The sequence below is a fragment of the Vanessa cardui genome, chromosome 15 (assembly GCF_905220365.1).
Source record: "Vanessa cardui chromosome 15, ilVanCard2.1, whole genome shotgun sequence".
Classification (NCBI taxonomy): domain Eukaryota; kingdom Metazoa; phylum Arthropoda; class Insecta; order Lepidoptera; family Nymphalidae; genus Vanessa; species Vanessa cardui.
In genome coordinates this window covers 943,805-966,201 of record NC_061137.1, presented here as the reverse complement: position 1 = coordinate 966,201, position 22,397 = coordinate 943,805, and the positions used below count along the sequence as shown (strand labels likewise).

Genomic DNA, 22,397 nt, shown 5'->3' with positions numbered 1-22,397 from the left:
TGTATTTATACCTATATTCTTCTTTCATTATAAGGCTATTTTTTTACACAGATTATAAAAAGTAATTATAACTGTAATGAAACTTGGACTATTTCTGGTTAGTTTTTAATTCATTTTGGAATTATATTTAAAAATTGGTAAAGTTTTAGCCATTTGATTACTTAAGACAAATAAATAAATTAACCAGTTTCTGGACATTTATTTTAGATACCAACAACATAAGAGTACATCCCTTGTGAAATTAAACTTTCCAACAAGCAGACGTTTTGACCTCAACACTTTTATAAGTATATTTAAGCACACCTCGTCCCAGAATTTCTCTCTCTGAAGACTCATTAACTTTACGAAAACGAAAACTCGGCGTAGGTTTTCTGAAGCAACATTTTTTCTAAAAATAATTTGAGTAGGAGATTGGTCTTGATGGACTTCAGCCATAATACCTTTTTCCAAGAAGTGGCCAATTTCCCTGAAACTATGTTACTATTAAGATAATCTTGGTCTGAGCCGTCCTTGTAAACGATATTGTTTAACTATGCAAGCAAAATAGAGCTTTACGTCCATAATTCAAAAGTTACTTTTACATTGCGGATATTACAAGAGAAATTTACAATAAAACTCTGATAGTTCACACAATAAACGATCTTACAAATATGGGAATAAGGTGTGAATTTGAAAATAACATTATTTTGTCATATACCCTAATTTTGTCAACCTTGGGTTGACACTGGAAGATTAATCGTAGTAGTTGCTACTGATATAGAATGATATAATCGAGATGACAGTATTTTGCAATGAAATGAGTATATTATTCTCTGCTGGATTACATTTGTTGAACTTTTCATATTAATTGGATAAAACTCTAAGAGTTCTACTATTCTTAGGATTTCTACTCTTTCTCCTCAAAAAATATTTTGAAGAATTACGTTGATTTACGTTGATTCACATAGCACTCCCTTAAATCTTCAAACGGCTTCAACTGCCGAGAACTGCTAGGCGTTTCTCCCTCTGCCACTGAATCCATAGAATGCTATGAAGGTCTTCCCGATTAGTTTAATTGTATGTTTTTTGATTTATGACTTTTTCATTATGACCTTTTTGGTTTTATGACTGCTATTACATATATGTAAACCTGTTCTATTCTTATGATTCAAATTATTGAGCTTATTGTTCCGTACCAGTGTGGTTTGCTGGACACAATTTTGTTAGAATATTATCTGTCATTGTTGTGTACTTTTCCCTACATAAATATAGCTGGACATGAGATGAATTATTATTATATTTTCAAATATCTGTCGTTTACTTAGGCTCGGCTAGAATTACAATCAATTTTCCTATCTCAAATCTGACTCGAATAAAAAAGTTATAATAATATCGATATTATTTATTATATATCCAAATATAACTAGTCTTTAATAAAATTTATATGAATGAGATAACATGTACCTAATTGACAATTAAGCCTAACTAAACTGGCAAAATAGAAACAAAAAAAAAAAGAAAAGAATCAGGAGACCAACGTAGTATTACTGCTTGTTTTGTAAAAGTAGTACTATACTTATTCCATTATTAGTATGATACTTAAGAAAAACAAGCACCTCAAAAATTGGATAACGCGAACAAGAAAATTCTAACGAAAATCGCATCCAAGATCATAGTCGAGAAATTCAACAGAGGTTGGCCTTGACATCCGCGTATAAATTAGGCTCATGGCTCTATGCCTTACAATAACGGCCCATCAAGAAGAATGATCGAAGCATATTTTGCAGAGCTCTTTTATTTAGACCTCACGACTGCGTTCATGTACCCAAGAGCTTTACCATTAAAATGCCTATTATTATAACACCAGAAGTTCTTTATGTAATTTCTGTATAATATTTTAAACACACTTCTACGTGAATATGTCTCAAATTTTCTTGTAAAATTATTAAATGGATATTTGAGTTGTTCAATTTTAAACTAATTTGTCATACAGAATGAATGCGAATTAGTGATTTTCTGTGAACATTTTAACGAATTGTATCATTTAACACAAACTTGTTAGTTGTACTACAGTTATAATTTATAAGCTTATAGATCTTATTTATGAATACGTTCCTTTTAAACAACTGTTCCGTTAAATATTATTTTAAAAGTTGTCATTGACGTCAAAAATATGAAATCAGTTAACGGTATTATGTAAATAAGATACATAGGTTAAATGTTAAAGTATTTTAAAAAGTCATTAGTTCAAGGGTCAAATTTGGGAGGAAAGTTTGGTTACAAATTCGCCTTTTTTTGTCAGAAATATAGAAATAGGTGTTAAAAGTAACCTGGATTCAATTTTCATCGAATCCAAACACTCACAAAGAAATATAATCAAAATTGGTCAACCTCTTCAGACGAGTTCAGATACAGAAAACATATATACATAAAGACATAATCAGTGAGCACTTGAGCTACATTTATCATATAATACTTTTGTTACGGAATATGCAAAAACGGAAAAAAAAATGATTTAAATTACTTCATATAAAACATTCAGAAATTTTAATGAAATGAGCTAATATTGACGCGAAACCATTTACGTGTTTACGAAAATGTATTCATCACGACTCAAGTTGCTATTTCATTACTTAACCGTGTTAAGTGTCTGCATTAGCTTAACGAGTGTTACGGACTATTTTGACGTGATTCTTTTGTTTTGTATTTATTATCTGTGAACGAAAAATATTTTTGACATTTCTCTCTAAAAAATTTAATGCAAATTAGAATGCTACTTAAAAATCATTTGGAAATTGAAATACATTACGTTATTACAATCTTTCTTTACATAAGGTAAATCAACATTAATACATATACTATATATAAATAAATATAGTTACTATACAAATCATAACCGCATGGTTTATTTTAGAAGATTGATGGATTATTTAGTAAGAATGCTCACATCTTATCCGATGATTGCGGGTTCAAACCCAGGCAAAGACTCTAGATAGGCAGTTTGTAATTCTTCTCGAGCTCGGCGGTGAAGGAAAACATCGTGAGAAAATCTACTTGAGTCTTATTTCCTAGAAGGTTTGTGTACACAAATTAGACGTAATTATTTATAAATAACACAACTGTTTTATAATCGCAGTTAAAGCTGTCGAATCGGATATCGGCACAAATGAACGCTCTAGTTTTCAGTAAATTCGTACATTTTACATGCCTTTATTTAACTTCGACTATGTGTGGGTAAATCTGGCAACTAAGTTTTTTCACAAAACCCATTCAACTGTAATTTGGTTGCATACAAAGTACGTTTTGTTTTGGTGCTGGTAATCACATAGTAGTTAGTATATTAAATTTATTAATTTAGTAAATGTGTCACAAACAAGTCTTTTTAAGTATACGGCGAATTCTTGTTTACGATTTTTTATTTCATTTTGAAATCATTATTGTGTAACAATTAAACATAATGAAATGTAACCACATATAATTTCACAAAAAAAAGATAATACAGCTTTGTATGTATGTATGTATGGGATTACTTGGAAATTCCTACAATTTTGGATGATTTATACTTTGTCTATCGATTAGTACCTTAATGACTAAACTACAATTTAACTTACATTGGTCATTAGTCAATTGGCTAGGTTATATGACAGTTTTCAAATCTTCTAACCCGAGTATGGCCAATAAATGTTAGTATGCGTTTAAAATATAAAAAAAAATGAAATTTAACACGAATAATTTAGAATTTTAAAAAATCCCATAAAATATACCTAACAAAAATAAAATAGAATCAATACATTAATGAACAAAATTATATGTATAAAGGAACAAAAAGATCCAATAAACAATGGCTGCAATCTCAAATGGGTACCACTTAGCTTCTGAATTAGATTCCAAAATCCAACACTCATTTTTAATGGTACCCTTTTTAGTCATGACGGACTTTCACAATATGTTTGTTTAACAACGTAAAACAAATAAACGTAAAATAGAAATATTATTATTATTAATGTATTTGAAAAAAAATTCAATTACATTGACCATGACGTAATCAGAAATACGTGCAGTTAATCTTGAGTTTAGTCGAAATCTCATCCCATTTAACCGTTGGAAGTAAGGGAATGTTTGCGCACACATTCTCTGTAATACCTCCATCGTAAACGGTTACTCTCTGAAATACGCCACTGTAGGGAAACTTTGTCCAGGAGGATATTAGTATTAATTTTTTATAGCGTTCGCCACAGCGCCCGACGATTTTATCTCCGTGTGATGGCATTATCTCATAAAATATGCATCGCGTAAACATACTAATACGTTGTGTCATTACAGCTGTGTGTTTTGTAATTAAAAGCTCTCATAGCACCAATGCTGCAAGCCCATTGGATTATATTCTGCGCGACACGCAAGATAATCTATATATATAATTAAATTAAGAAGAAAATGAGAGTGTCTGTTTGTAATATTAAAATAGCCCTTTTATTCTCAATGCATACGTATTTACACACGGTACATATACCAAAATATATTGTTTTACAATATTTGTCGGTCGGTCGGAAGAACAAAGAAATATTATTTGCAACTCAAATAATATTTCTTTGTTCTTCAAATAGACAAATGCCACCTTAGTCTACCCGTGACCACAAACGCTGTAAAGTGCTCGAAACGTCGGGATGTCCAAAATAATTAATATACGCGATTAAAATCCGTTATAACTAGTTTTATTTAAATGTGTAATAATCGCGAAAATTTAAGACAACATCATGTTAGTTAATTACAATGATATATACTTGTAATATATTCTGCCTGGAAGTCAACAAGTAAATAAAAAGTATATCAAATGCCGTTGTTATTGTTTGATTGTAAAGTCTCAAAATTTTGGGCTTGGGTCTACTATCGGTCAGGTAAATATAATAATGATTGGGTTTTCCGTCAAAGAATTATCGTGTCCTATTGACTTTGGGAGTGAGGATATTGCGAGTGCACTTGTGCCCTTTGATATATCCTATAGGTGGCGAGTGAGGGTGGCTTTTCTGTCCTGAAAATAGTCGAGATAGGTCAGTGATCAGAAAATCAAAATATACTTTATTCAAGATGGCTTTTACAAACACATTTGGATAGTCATTTTACTATATTAAGTGAAGCTAGCATCGGTTCGGAATGCAGATTCTATCGCGAAGAACCGACAAGAAACTCAATAGTTACGCTTCAGTTTCCAATGTTTAAAAAATACAATTATATGTATATGTATGTTATATGTTAGTATACTATATTTATGTAATAGTTGCTGCTTCGAAGTCAACAAGTATGCAACCTAACCAGTCAATGCGCTTTCAAACCCAGATAAGCAACACTGAATTTTCTTATGCTTAACTTGTGTTTATTACAGTAAAGAAAACAACAACGCAACGAATCCTGTATAAATCTAATTCGATGAAATTCAACCACTAAAGTATCAACCAACCCACATTTAAGAAAATCGTGACGTAAAAAAAACTTTAAACCTTCCACAAATGACGATGCCCAGTGACTACTCACCTACTACGGTACTTAACCCAGTGAGACTATTTACAGGAATGGAAATATACCGCAGATGATATGATATTCGTATAGCGCAATACTTGAATTTTAGTTCATATCGTAACGGCAGCCTTTAAAGACTCTCTTAGATAAAAAACAATATTTTGAGCTAATTCAAACAGGTAGGTAGCTATAAGATTTTCATTTACATGAGGTATTAATGAAATGAGAGAAATACTAAAGCGCTTTTTAAGTAAAATTTTTACTTCAAATCTAATTTTCCTTTCTTAGTAAGGAGTAATTAAAGGAAAGTAACAGTCTGTAAATTACCCACTGCTGGGCTAAGGCCTCCTCTCCCATTAAGGAGAGGGTTTGGAACATATTCCACCACGCTGTGCCAATGCGGGTTGGTGGAATGCACGTGTGGCAGAATTTCGATAAAATCAGACACATGCAGGTTTCATCACGATGTTTTCCTTCACCGTCGAGCACGAGATGAATTATAAACACAAATTAAGCACATATATATAGTGGGGTTTGCCTAGGTTTGAACCCGAAATCATCGATCAATGATGCACGCGTTCTAACCACTGGGCCATTTCGGCTCTTTTTCCTTTTTTACGAAAGGAAAAAGAGCCAAGATGGCTTTTCTTTTCTCACGATAAGAAAACTCTTTACTCTGTGTCTGTATTTGAACCCTCGATCGTAGGTTACGATCTAACTGTTCTATCTTTTGTGGGATCTCAATTCAAGTTAACATAAACATACAAGTATACATTTCACATTATCTTCCGTATTTAATTTCAAACAAGAATAACTTTGGAGATTCATTTGGGTATACGTAGCGTAATTAACGAATAAACCAGAACTTTTCGAATTCATTAATTTTAATTACTCTGTAAGAACCTGCTTTGAAACAAATAAACACCATTATTGATTTTTAATGAATGATCGTGTCTATAGAAAACTATTCACTACTAGTTATCGCCCCCGGTTTCGCTCGCATTTTAGAAGTTGGGTATCATTTGTTAAGCAAAAAAAGTAAAAAGCCTTATGTCCTTCCTCAAAGTTCAATCAAAAAATCAAAAATTAAAATCATAATAAACTTTATTCAAGTGGGATTTTACAAGCACTATTGAATCGTCATTTAACAATTAAGTGAAGCTACCACCGGTTCGGAAAGTAGATTCTACCGAGAAGAACCGGCAAGAAACTCAGTAGTTACTCTTTTTCAATATTTCAAAAAATACAGTCATGTTAGTTAATACAATTATTTAAATTAATATATCCTGCCTGGAAGTCAACAGGTATTAATTCCACGCCTTTTTCGCCTTTTTTTCACATTTATAATATTAATATAGATATAGATTATAGATATTTTTGCTATTGCAAAGACATGCTTGCAAATGCAATACCTTATAAAAGGTAGGTATTTGGTCCTCTGTTTAACTTTCAACTACCTTCAACGACTATTACTATTTGATAATACAAAAGCATTTAAGGACAGATTAACTTTCATAGACAGATGGGGCGCTTATCTGACATGATCAGAGATAAATCAGCTACAGAATGTTTTTTAGCACAAGTAATGTACCCTATTTTCTAGATACATACACACGATTAATTTTATTTTTCGCAAAATGAAATCCAGGTGAAATTTAATACATATCGAACTCAGTTTTATTGAACGGCAATGCAATTAAAATGTTAATTTTAGGAATGTGATGAAACAAATAAACAAAACATCGCATTATCATTGATTTCGCTGTCGAATAAATTACATACCTATTTATCTCAGTGATGTTCAAGCTAAACTTGAAATCATGTACTTTGATTCCGTCAGTAAATTTAGCTGTTTTAATAAATTTCCTACTTACTACTTTATGTAGCCGTACCTTTGATTTATTTAAAGAACTTTGAACATTACTTCAAGATTTTTGATATTCCAAAACATATACAGGTCGCAAAGTATTGTATAAAACGATTCAATGTAATATAAGAAACATGATTTTAGTATAATTAATTCATAAAGAGAATTTATAAACGTGTTAAATTTATTCATATTGAAAAAATGGATGGTTTAATTTCATAGTTTACAAAATAAATTAGTACTCAAATTTAACTTAGTAAGATATTACAAATAATTCCGGAACTCAGTGTATTTGTTTATATAAATAAGTATAACACGTATTTTAATTTTAATGAGCGTGGGCCTTAAGTGTGCACTTGTAACAATCAATATTTATTTGCCGAGCAATTCACAATAATCTTTGAATTGTTTATCGCAGTGATTTTATAGAACACAACAATAAATAAATAATATATGTGTATACAAATAAAAAAAAAAACAACAAATACAAATCATTCTTTATATAATCTATAACTTACTTACGTATTTTTTTTTTCAGAGTAACATCAAAACGTACCCGTTATATAGAGTAGCTTTAGCACAGATAATAACACTTATAAATATTATCACTTACCATTTTGAACGTAATAGTAATACACATTTGGGAGCCACAAGCGAAGCGTCACGGAGGGGACGCGCGGCCGAACTGCCCGGGACGCGGTGATAACGTCAAAGAATCTGTAACGTAGATGCTTTTGAGATGTACAAAACGAAAACATAAAACATTTTTAAATAACACCTGTGGTTTAAATTTAGAATATCAGAGAAAAAACGTTCGATTTTTTTTTATTTAATAAAAAATTACCATTATGACCATTACTCATTACCATTATGAGGCTATTAGCTAAAATGTTATAAAGTAAAAAGTTTCTTTGTTTTGATATATTTTTTTTAATTTTTTATATAAATAGAACGAAATTAAATAACAATATTAAATTATAAAATATTATTCACAGCCACGTTTTCCCGCCTAAAACAATAATTATAATTAGACGCCATCTTATTATCTTGTTACAGATTAAATATATACAGATTAATATAAAACACGATGCAGTTTGTATATCGTATACATGACAACGTAAACAATAGTCAAATCTCGGTTAATTTTACGAGCAATTAACTCCGCCATTGTTATTTATAAACACGAATAGATAATAAAGATGTTGTAAATTAACCGTGGGTTAATTAAACTTTGCTACTTGATTAACGGTTAAAACATCCGGTCGTTAAAAAAAGTATTGAATGAATAATAAATTGAATATCAATTTTCAAAACAATATTATGTAATTATTGATGCGGAACAAAACGCATTTATCGGGATGTAGTAGCTCATGCTTAATTATATATTGCGTAGTTGTATAATCGAATTTAATTATGTAGTTTTTCTTCTATGTGTGTTTTAAATTGATACCATGTATACACACAAACACATACATGACTGGTGAGATGGTTTGAAAGATAAGTCTGAAATTTAAAAACCGTTACGATAAATTCCAAATTTAAAAATATAATTACTCATAGCCTCATTCATCTATATACAGTACGTTACTTTTTTTAACATACACACAAACAAATACATGACAGGATAGTGTGAAAAATACATCTGAAATTTAATATGCGTTACGATAAATTCCAAATTTAAAAATATAACACATACACACATTAAGTCTATATAGAGTTTTAGTTTTCTAACACTTACGTTATCTTAACTTGTAGATATTTGACAAACATAGTTTTGATGTTAACAAATATAGGAAGTGTAAAAAGTATACAACTGACGTATGGATTCTAAACTAGTGTAGCTAATTGGTGCCAAAATTATAATTAACGTCGACCGTTCGATATCGATCTAGTGATGTAGTAAAATAAAGTATGAGTTCTGAGAGTTTTGACAACCAAAATAATCAAAGCAACCTTTTGAGTTTAGATTATACAACTGAGATGATTAGAATCATTTACGGGAATAATAGTAATGTAATAAAGTAATTATGTGGATAAACAAAATAATTTAACTCAAAAATAATTGTTTGCAAATAATCAAATTAAATTAAAGATTGTATTATATTATGACTTATATTATGATATATACAAGTAACTAAAGATATAAATAATAATTTCTATGTAGTATTATTTAGAAACTGATACCATATAATCTTATCGAAAGTGTCATTTTCGCTGTTACATATATATAATAAAATATTACTTGAATTAGATCGTGAAACGCACGTCGTCTTATTAAAATATTGAGTCATTTAATAAACCAAGGTTTCGTTAATAGCACACTGCTAAAAATCCTCAGAGAGACAAAGATTTTCCAGCGTAAGAGAGTTTAAATGTACGTCGTTTATTCTATGACAGGCTGTATGTTCCCGTCCCTTTCCCGCTTACGAACGATGCTCCCCTGTCCCTGTCGCACGTACTCAAACGTATGACGTAGACGCGGGAAATTTCGATGTCGAAGGCTCCACAAGTTTTCAATCATTCTTATTAACGTCCCAATGGAAACAATTGAATATCATTTGTAAACTTAAATTGCATTTTTTATATTCATGAAGTATCACAAATTGATGTATATTTAATTCATATTGATTATTTATTACTAACAACTAAATTGCATTCTGGTTGTTCTCTGTAGAATCTACCTTTCGAACCGGTGGTAGCTTTACGTTACCAACTGCGCTAATTCAAAAGTGCTTGTAATATGTTTTTTTTATGGCTTAAGGTTGGCGGACGAGCATATAGGCCACCTGCTGGTAAGTGGTCACCATCACCCATAGACAATGACGCTGTAAGAAATACTAACAATTCTTTACATCGTCAATGTGCCACCACCAACCTTGGGAACTAAGATGTTATTTCCCTTGTCTGTGCCTGTAGTTACACTGGCTCACTCACTATTCAAATCGAAACACAACAACACTGAGCATTGCTCTTTGGCGTTAGAATATATATAGGGTGGTAAAAAACCCAGAAGAGTACCACAAATCCTTACTACCAAGTATACTCGTTATTCTGATCGTTATCCCTTGTGTGTGCCTGTAGTTACACTGGCTCACTCACCCTTCAAACCGGAACACAACAATACTGAGTACTGTTATTTGGCGGTAGAATAACTGATGAGTGGGTGGTACCTACCCAGACGGGCTAGCACAAAGCCCTACCACCAAGTAAAAGTCGATGTTTTTATACCATACTAATTGTCACCCGCGATTTCGTTCGCGTTTTAGGGGTGTATTTGTCATGTATTATTGAAATAATGCAACCTATGTTCTTCTTTAGATTTCAATTTTGCTTCATATCAAATTTCATCAAATTCGCTTCAGTGGTTTACATCGAAAGAACGACAGACACACAGAGTTACTTTCACTTTTATAACATAAGTATAGAAGTATAGATTGCTGTCTTCATTACACAAATGTTGCAAATGGTAAACTAATCAAGTAAGTGTTAGCCTCGACTGAAATGAGAAGTAATGAACATAGTGTCACATGAACACTTTGATACTTGAGAAATTTGACCAAATAATTGTCATTATGACATCTATTTACATAGTTAACATTTAATGTTCCAGGAAGTGTCATACAGAAAATAAGCACACCGATTTTGTGAGAATTCGTTTTTATATTTATAATACGGCGTCGAGATGGCCCAGTGGTTAGAACGCGTGCATCTTAACCGATGATTGCGGGTTCAAACCCAGGCAAGCACCGCTGATTCATGTGCTTAATTTGTGTTTATAATTCATCTCGTGCTCAGCGGTGAAGGAAAATCGTGAGGAAATCTGCATGTGACAAATTTCGTAGAAATTCTGCCACATGTGTATTCCACCAACCCGCATTGGAACAGCGTGGTGGAATATGTTCCAAACCTTCTCCTCAAAGGGAGAGGAGGCCTTTAGCCCAGCAGTGGGAATTTACATTACAGGCTGTTGTTGTTTTATAATACGGCATTTTTATACATGTATGTTATAACTTTCATAATCATTAATTTCAATGTTTCATTCCATCTTTTCACGTATCCTGCGGTGATTTCGAGATTCTTCTTACAGAGCAGGTACAGCTGAAGATGGGTTTATTGTTTCATAACAAACCACGAGATCAATTACAAATACAACAAAACCAATAATGAACCAATGAAAAATCATTGGTGCTAGATTATATTTGAGTCTATAATATGCGTTTTCGATACATTTATTTACAGTTACAGTTTCTTCTATAAATATTCTCGAGCTTGTACAAAAACTGTTATTATAAAAACGACCCATACTAAGTAATATTGGTGGTGAAAATGATCTCTTGTTATAAGATTTTGTTCTCACTTTCGGTCATTCTGTAAGGTACAATAGTGTAAAAGCGTACTGCACTGCATTAATTCACTCTAAATTATTTACTTTATGAGAGAGATCCAGGTGTAGGACTAAGAATGTATGTACTTTGCGAAACACGGAAGCGTTACATAGCTTGTTTAGAACCTTTTAGCTACAAGAGACCGTGAAAATTACTCCACAGGAAAACTCAGTATTTTTTTTAACCTAACTCGGCCCTATATATAACTCAGGACTACGAGATCTGCGTTTAAACAGATAATAGAACCACGAAGTATTTACGATTAATTTCATATATGTATATATATAAGGCAAAAATCTTATTGCATTCATTGTAATGTTTGTTAATATATAATTAATGAATAGCCGGGAATCGTTTATTTTAATTTTAACAACAATAAAACGTTCGAATATATTGAAATGTTAAATTTACAAGATTCATTCGAGTTAGTTATTTGAGTTTTAAATGATAATACAAATATATATATATTTTTAGACGATTGCATATAAAATATATTATAATAAAATTACCTGGGAATCACACCCAGGGTTGTTAAGCAGGGCTATCGAAATATGCAATATGTAATTTTGTATCGTAATATATTTAATAAATAAAATAAATAAACAAATATGAGACAACATCACATACATTACTCTGATCTCAATGTAAGTAGCTAAAGCACCTGTGTTATGGAAAATCAGATGTAACGACGGTACCACAAAAACCCAGACAACATAGAAAACTAATGATAATCTACATTGACACGGCCGGACCCGGAACCTAGGAGTAGCGCACACATGAAACCGGCGCAAACACCACTCGACCATGGAGGTAGTCAAAATATATTTTATTTTTAAAATTGAGTTAAAAATAATAATCTCTCTACTTTTCTTCGCCGGTTTTTCCGAGGTATTTATTTCCGAAACGATAATAGATAAGATTAAAACGATAGTAGATAAGATTAAAACACCAATAAGCAAGTTTAATTGTTCTGCATTGGACAACTAATTTCACATTGAATTTTAATATTATTCTCAGTTGAAGCTACATTTCCAACCGATGGTTCCATGATGGTAGTTTCATTTATCATGTTAAATGACGATTGAAGCCTATTAAAAGCCTATTTGAATAAAGCATATTTTTGATTCATCAGAATTTCAATAATCGTACATTTAAGTGTACTGTTCCGTATAAATTTACATTTTGTTAATGATACTGTATCAAATATGGAACTACGTTACGCTGTAAATTCTTCTTTTATTTTATGTTATATTGAAGCCTTATTTCCACAGCTTAGTAAAGAAAAACCTGTTTTATTTCACGTTTTCCGCGGCGTCAAACAGAAGTTTTAATGGGTGTCGTAAACTTCGAAGTTGGTTTTTCTTGTAATCTAGTTTAAAACGTATTTCCGCGAGCTTAGAATTATTTAATTTTTATCGTCTTTCGCTAATCACATTTACAATAATAAATAATTGAAGGTCTCTTTCTTAGAATATTGTTATTTAGAACGAGTACCAGGTAAGCCAGTTATCGTGCAAAATATTATCGTTCTTGAAAACGAAGAAATAAACATTATCTTAGAGAAGATAAATTATGACTTTAATGCAAAAATATCCCAATAAATATGATTGGACGTCCATATGCAAATGAGCCATGGCCAAAACTAAATAGGGATTTGAATCCAGAGCATTGAGCTGCAGGCTTATAAGCTATTTAATAATTATAATAAGCTGAACGGATACTTTGACCACCTGTAAGTATTCACAGCTTATAGGCACTGGCACTGTTGACAATAAAAAATATTAACTATTCCTTACATCACACCAATGTGCCAACAACCTTGAGAACTGTCATTGTCTGTAATTAACACTGATCTAACAGACTTCAAATCGAAACTTAGCAATACTAAGTACACTTGGCGATAGAAGATCTGGAGTACATGGAAACCAGACGAGCTTGTTCAAAGCCATATCCCCAAGTGTAGTATGTTGAAAATATAAATCAATACGCTATCACACTCAATTGGTACCAAGTAGAAATTTGGCAGTGAAATTCACCCTAACTATAACAAATACACTTAAACTTTGTATGTTAGAATTCTTGATCTCAAAAAGGTCAACGGTAAAGTTTACGATAGCGAACTCCATCAACGACTACCAGACGAACTTAAGTGTAATAGAAATGTTTTAAAAAAATACTGTATAGATCAGTTTACACAAAGGCTCGTCCCTCCGCCTTAAACTAACAAAAATAATCTCATTTCTATATCGTTTGTTTTTTTCTTACAATAGTCTCACACACACCAGTAGACCCTGTAAGCACGAGCGTTACTCACACTAATGCACGTCAATAATGTAGCCGATAGTAGATTTATACCTCTTATCGCATTACAGAGATAGATTATACTTTGGAATAGCAAATAGGGCCCTTTTATCCTTAACACCTGAAACTGGAGGTAGCTGTTGTTTTATATCGATGTGTTTTGTTTAGAATGGTGAGTAATCCAGGATAAACGAGCACAAGACGCATATTTTAAGTATCACGCGGCGTATTAACAGAATAAGCCCCAATGTACACCTCTCTGTGTTCATGTAAATATAACAGTGACTATTTACTATTTAATATGTGTATGGCATATTGATTTAGCGTAAATTTGTTGTTTGATGACTTAGTAACTTCGGATCTAACTGCTGGTTCGAATTCGTTTGATAGGACTTTGAGAGTAAGAAAATTGGGATTGTAGCTTCAGACACAACAGCCTGTAAATTTCCCACTGCTAGACTAAGGCCTCCTCTAACTTTGACGAGTAGGTTTGGAGCATATTCTTCCACGCTTCTCCAATGTGGTTTGGTGAATGTGGCAGAATTTTGTTGAAATATGTCACATGCAGGTTTCTTCACAATGTTTTCTTTCTCTGCCGAGCACGAGATTAATTATATACACAAATTAAGCACATGAAAATTTAGTGCTGGCCTGAGTTTGAACCTGCAATCATTGGTTAAGATACACGCGTTCTAACTACTGGGCCATGTAAGCTTTCTTTCAAACAGACACTCATGCAATCTATTCTTTTGAGGTTTTCCGCTATACATGACAAAGATGCTTCTGTTCAAAACGATCCTGCTAGATAATATGTATAAAATATTATCTTGACATTTGTTTCAAATTCAAACAGGTAAACAAAATGTTGAATGTACTCGTAAATTAAATTAAACCCACGCGGCACAAATGATTTTAATTAAACGTCTCTCTGACGATTCCATTTCAGCTCTAACCACATTCTTGGGTAAATTTGAGTTTATTCATCATCGGATGGAAATATGAAGGTAAGGTGAGTGAGGTATGTTTGTTTGTTTCTTGATACGCTGAATAATTTAATTGACTCGAAAGTTTCACATACTACAATATTAAGAGTAAATTTAATTAGGTCACTTTATCGGACTATCTTTGGTCTGCACTCATACATACATTTTTATGTTGTAAAGCGAAAAAAAAATGAAAACATGTAAAATAAGTTGTCGCCAACGGCTAGCCTCGCGTTTTAGGGGTTATCATGTGTTAGGCAAAAAAAGTAGCTTCACAGCAAATTTCATCATAATCGGTTCAGCGGCTTGGTAGTGTAAAAGCGACAGTCAGGCGGAGCTACTTTCACTTTTATATTAGTATGGAATACAGTTCTGTTCACTTGTGAATTATTGAATACTATTTAAAATACCGCAAGATGTTATGAGTGCAGTAAATTCAAAGTTCTTATGGATCGTGATGTCTTGAGGTGACAGATGCCAAATTTCGTTGGAAAAATAGCTATAATTACATAGACAACCCAGTCATTGGTACCCTATTGGTCCATATCATTGGTCATTTAATAAATGGGCATATCATAATAACAATGCATGCGACAATTGTTATTGGTATTATTTTTCCATGGAAAAATTAGCCTATCTTAGATAAGCTCGTATGACGTATAAATAATTTACTCTTTTTCATTCTGAGTCAATCTTCATTGTTTTAACGATAATGAGAATGGTCCAGGGTTTCGCCAAATATGACGTCATTCATATGTCAAACTAAATGATTTACGGTGTCGAAATGTGGATACTAAATGCGGGACTAGTCCACAAATTGAACAAGCTACGTTCGGAGTATCTTTTAAGGATTAAATCAGAAATGAGGCTCTCCGGGTTGGAAATTGAAGTAGCAGTGAGCTGGTCACGTTCCTACGTCGAAGCACCGATGGCCGTTTGAGCAGACGAGTCCTGTATTGGATACTAGTCAATAAATTACTATTAATACAATATTTCAGAAACTAGTTTATTTTGACAAATCCAAAATCATTCGTAACCTCCATTGACGAAGTTAATATAAATAAATCTATCAGTTTGTCTATATTTACGGCCGCCCATCCATCTGTCATCGTAGCAAAAACAAACTCGTTTCGAATCTCACTGATTTTATGCGAGCAAGCCAATTTATATATTTTATTATAACTTTTTACCGTAACGTTGTTTGAAATTTAAATAAAAGTATTCACGAGTCTCGGAAACGATTAATTTGTAAATGTTTATCAACATTTAAAAATTCAGAAGTGAAAGTAAACTTACCTCTCCGAATTTCCGACTTCGTAAAGTCAATATATCCTTCTTGAAGATTTATTGGTTTGTATAAAAAAATACCGCTGATATTTTCAACTTTTCCTGTTGATAAATTAAAAGTCTTATGCGATCAAACATTAAAATATATTAAGGTTTATTGCAAAATATATCTACGAAATCCAATTACAAAATGACTAATATACCTAAAACGCACTGGAATTCCTTATTTAGTACACAGAAGGAAAGGATTTTTCAATAATTCATTTGTCAATGTAAGAAATACTGATACAGATATTAAGGACAGATTCATGCCTAACATTATATATTAGAGGGCTGGATCATTGTTATGCCCAGAGGATCGGAATTGCGATTCAACAAGAAAATGCTGCTAGCATTCTTATTAGCATTCCACGTGGTGGTGATTTGTACAGTAATTTTTTAACACACTTTCTAGCTTGGGCTGTATGTATGTATGTAACTATGTATGTATCTTTGAGCGCTATTATTTCTCTTTCCAGAAGTCAAATTAATTCGAAATTTTGCATACGTATTGAGTGCCAATGACAATGCAATTAGCGTGTTCTTTTAGTTTTTATAAACTATTTTTTTTTTTTGTATATATAATAAAGACTAAATGTTAATGATTACCATCTTTAATATAATATTTACTTCATAATTTAGTCCATTTTAAAAGCACCATGTATATTTTTGAATGTAGGTAATTTAATTGCATTGTTTAATGAGTCAAAAACTGATAAAGTTTATGTTTTTGTTAAATCACCTAAAATATCGAAACCTTGGAAGTTCAAATTTTTCTTATTTCATAAATATGGAAATCAGTATAATGGCTTATATTTATGAGTAAAAGGTTACAGTGTTTATAAAAAAAATCGTCACCAAAAACAGCCTAATAAAGGATATCAGTTTGTATCAAAGCTTTTTTATTACAAACATGGAATCTTTGTTTATGTTTCTGTTTATAAATACAAAATAAAAATGACAATGCTTACACAGCTATATAAAATTGCAAATATAACTCCAAAACCGTGGAGTTAGTATATGATATCCAAACAGGTCGTATAAATTTAATCAAATGATTTATAGAAAATAAAATACAGCTGTCCATGTTATTCTGGAAAGAGGAGTAACTACCGATTTATATTAATTTGTTTGGCGTTTAATATTTTATGGAACGATTTCACGTGAAATTTTATATGTAATCTATATATTGCTGACTGGAGAGTTTGTTTGCTTAACCGATTTGATTTTAGTTTTAATCACTGCCCATACACATTGATACCTTACGAAGTATTTTTAATTCCACAACTCTTTAGGGAACTGACGACCTCCGCGGTCGAGTGGTCTGTACACCGGTTTTCATGGGTTCGCCATTCCCGGCCGAGTCAATGTAGAATGTCATTAGTTTTCTATGTTGTCTTGGGTCTGGGTGTTTGTGGTACCGTCGTTACTTCTGATTTTCCATAATACAGCTACAGCTAGTTACATTGGGATAAGAGTAATGTATGTGATGTTGTCTCATATTTAATTTAATTTAACTTAGAAATTATGTCCCTAAAGCCAGTAGTTACACTATCTCATTCGCCCGTCAAACCAAAACACAAGAATACTAAGCATTGCTCTTTGGCGGTAGAATATCGATATATATATTCTTCCGCCAAAAAGTATTGGGTGGTATTAACCTTCATTCTAGTTTTAATTCTAGTTCCTTTATTCACCTTATTCTCATACATAATTTTTATATGAAGATCAACAGTAAAGATAGTCCATTCTAAGACGTAAATATTTTCCCGGTTTTGAAACCGTAATTTTCAAAACATTAAAAATGAGTACTAATCTAAATCTCTTGCGGTTCGAGATTGGTTTTTACTGCAAACCGAATATAGATTTTAGTAGAGCGACTGTTTTTTTGCGGTTTATCCATGTAAATTAGCTTCGGTCTGATTCTAGCAGTTGTTTTTTTTTTTCATTTAATACCGATTTACAAAGCGCTAAAATATATTGCAGAAGAGACATGATGACCTATATTTTAAGATCCTTTTGTACTGGTAATCATGAAACGTTGAGGTGGTAAAGTAGGTTTCGAGATATAGCGCTAAATTAACCTAACCTAACCAAAAAGGCACGGGTTATAATGAGCGCGCGGAATTTGATTTAATATTTTTTTAAACAAAAACCTAACCTATAAATCATTTTTACCGCTCATTTAGTTATTGGACTGTTTAGTTAGTTATTGGACTATTTAATTATGGAATAAAAACATGGATATTTGTTAACGTTTTACTGTCACAAAAATTAATCAATTAACTGCTCAATATATTTCTCAACTAAACATAATATCTCGAATATTTAAATAACAACTCAAAAAATTTGTTCCTTTAAAGAAATCATCACTAAGGATCCGATCTCAACAAGCCAGACCGTCTGTTTGTTCCAGCTGAGCTGGATATTCTAGTGGCAGTACGATTTAAATGACACTGTTCACACTTAGACGAATCCAAGAAACGGATCAATGTTTCTGACGGACGTTTCGCAACTGCGAGGAGCTGTTTAAATGCTCGAATATAGTAAATATAATAATAATTAATAGTAAATATAATAATATATCAAATGTACTCTGTGAATCATTGAAATGAGTGTAAAGTAATAGTTTCTCAAGCACTGTTCATATTTTTGAGCTGTTTTAGTTGGTCTTGAAATAAAAGAAAATCCTCGCATCGATTTGCTTGTACACTACTGTTAACCTACTTCATAACTAAGAGGCGAAACTTTTGGGCGCATTAAAAATTAATGAAACTGAAATGCGCACAATGTAACATGACAACTACATAAAGTTGTTTCTTAAACAACTAATTGTCTAACGTGTTCATTTGTTACAAATGGTCAACTTCACAACTCATTATATTTTACAATGTTTATTTTGTTACAAATTTAAAATAGGAATGTTTATATTTTTATATGAGTGTAATAGTAGCGATGAAAAGGAAGATATTAATTTTGTCATTGCTTATTGCTTTTTTATTGTAATTAATTATACACATATAATTAAAACCTCTTTTAAGTACGATGAAGAAATAGAACATCACAAGCGCGTATATAATAGATACCTGTTTATTAAATAATAATTTACATGAAGGCTTTAATTATGTACAATATAAATTATGTACTGTACAAATATAACAGCATTTTTTCATTGCTTACCTGAATTTGAACTTGTGATCTTCATTTTAGAATAACGTGTTTCATTCGCTGTGTAACTCTTCGTTCAGAAATGTATGAGATAAAAATCTTCCAGTCGCAACAGAGTCAGCGTAAAATTAATTTCTTACGCCATAAAATGGACTCTTATTGCTGTTTTTTAAATCTCTTAAAGATTTTTATTCCTCGCCGAGCATTCATTACAAAGCGAAAAAATATAACGACTGCCTTGATGGCGGCTCTGCTACTGTTTGAGTTTATTTTTACGCCAGTTGAACAAGTTTATGGACACGAAATAGAACATCTTTACTGTTGATCTCGATTCAAAATTGAATGAAATATGAGAATAACGCGATTTCATTTGAAACAGACATCACTTACACTGTAATGTACAGTCCGCCTCAGAAAAACATTCACTCGCTTCCAATGTGTGTAGGTTTCCTTACGATCCTGAACTAATTATATTAATTGTTAGGTTTTATTGGTGGAAAGGATTGAACAATCGCTTGTGAATAATTACATAACTAACCCAATTATTTTACGGCAAAACACCGATACTTTTGAGTACTTCAAAGAGTTGACCGATTTTGCTATTGTTGTTTAAAAAATCCCCTTTTGGCCCAGTCGTAGGTTTTTATGCCACAGATCACAAGGATTTAAATACGAATCAGTATCAGTTATTTGATTATTCTTAAAGTGAATTCTCAGTAGCTGCCCAGAATTTGAAAATCAGTATTGTTTACACTTGTATTGCCTTGCTCTTGAACTATCAGTTGTCATGTGTTATAATAAGTTTGACAGATAAGAGTATACTCGAATTAGCACACACACTTGGACATTTTACTCATTTCACTGAAGAATAGCCGCCGTGGGCGAAATCAGACAAAATCAATAAAATAAATCACTCAAAATAACATTCAATTACTGGAAGTATTCATCTAGAAAAGGTATTATGATCGTTTGTCAATAAAGAAGGTTTCTTGACTTGTATTTATTTAAGAATATCAATTTTACATTTGATTTAACAAATAAACCAAAATGCTTACATTTAATATTGTAGAATTATACAATATATATTAATATACATATTTTTGGTATTGTTAACATGTTACAGAGGCCGACTGTACATAACGAGCAAGAATAAATCATTTTAGTTTATATCATAATAGCACTTACTGCGAAACATTTCTCGAATTATTTTGTAAGTCATATTAAGAATTACGACACCCAGTTTAGTTTTTTGATTTATTGCATGTTTATATTATTTAAGAAGCGAGAGGACCGCGGTGGGAAACCGACCTGTTTATGAGTTTTTTGTACATTTGTGTTGGAAAATAATCAATTTTCCCCAAAGCTTTGTTTTTAAATTATGCATTACTATATAATTTATCATTTTTCATATACTAGCGAACCGGCCCGGCTCCGCACCGGGTGTAATACTGGTACTAAATATACTACAGGATTTGTTTAACATTAGAAACTTCTAAAATTATCGGTGTTTCTTTATTGTTCATGTACTATATACATAAAACTTCCTCTCGAAATACTCTATCTTTTAAAAAAAACGCATAAAAACCAGTTGCGCAATCCTTAAGATCTACATATGTATACATAGGGACTGATAGCGGTAAGCGACTTTGTTTTATACTATTTAATGATACCCCAAAACAAAAATTTATAAGGGGGATAAGGCCTCATCTTCCATTAAGGAGAGGGTTTGAAACATATTCCACCACGCTGTTCCAATGCGGATAGGTGGAATGCACATGTGGCAGAATTTCGATGAAATTAGACACATGCAGGTTTCCTTACGATGTTCCTGGGTTTGAACCTGCAAACATCGGTTACGACGCACGCGTTCTAACCACTGGGTCACCTTAGCTCAAGCGGTGAGTGAATCTGTGTAATGCAAACATAAAGGAAGTAACATCTTACTTCCCACGGTTAGTGATGCATTAGAAATGTATCAAGTGGTTAAAATTTCTTACGTCGTTAGTGTCTGTGGGCTGTGGTGACCACTTACCATCAGGTGGCAAATCTACCTGTCCTCGTAACAATGTTATAAAAAACTTGTAGTCGTCGTAGCTACTGTATTGTGGGAAAATTTAAACTGGCTATTCATTGCAGTTCTAAGAATAGATAGGAGTTTGATTCCCGGAAAATTATACATCTCATTTCACCCTCACTCACACATACAAACTAAGAGATGTATAAATAAATTATTAAATACATTCAAATTCTATTTTTAAAAATAATTGGCTTTAGATACCTAACTTTAATCTTGATCTTCATAACATATTTAAAAAATAATAAACAAAATAATAACCATTATAACTTTGTAAACTGAAACTTAATCCGTTCGATAAATTATTTTTTCACAGCATTACAATTTTACCTACTATTTATATTTCATACGTGAGAAAAAGTGAACGATGTATAATATCAATTATTTCACGAAGGCACGCCCCTACATGATAAACGAGCATTTGTATGTGTGAGTGATGCTCGAGCTATGTCTTAGTGTGCGTAGAACTAAGTACGGATAGCAAAAAAATAATATAATTATATTTGATCAAAAGGCTGATAGTTCAACGTTGGGGGTCGCGCTTCATGAGCGAATAGATCTTTAATTTATGTCTAGACAAATGTATACCGAGAATATAGTATATAATATCGTAACGAGAATTTCTTGCGAGCGAGTTACTCTACCGAACAGACTTCAGTGGAAAATTATGGCTAAAGGTTGTCTCTAAGAGATTGCTTGAAGTAAGAAAGACGTCTTTGTAGTGTACGACTTTAATAAATTTATTTGTATTCAGTACTTAAACTTTTATTTCAGCGCAATGAAAACTTATTTTATTTTTA

General features: G+C 32.0%; 1 protein-coding gene across 1 annotated transcript in view; it reads right to left on the bottom strand.

Annotated features, from left to right (window-relative positions):
• The window catches only part of LOC124535625 (neuroglobin-like), a 154,513-nt gene extending 134,824 nt beyond the window's left edge, over positions 1-19,689 (bottom strand). Inside the window, exons 1-2 of the mRNA XM_047111899.1 lie at positions 19,536-19,689; positions 7,974-8,077 (exon numbers count right to left, since the gene is read on the bottom strand). The gene's annotated coding sequence lies outside the window, so the exon portion shown is untranslated. The remainder of the gene's footprint in view (positions 1-7,973; positions 8,078-19,535) is intronic.
• Positions 19,690-22,397: the final 2,708 nt, after the last annotated feature.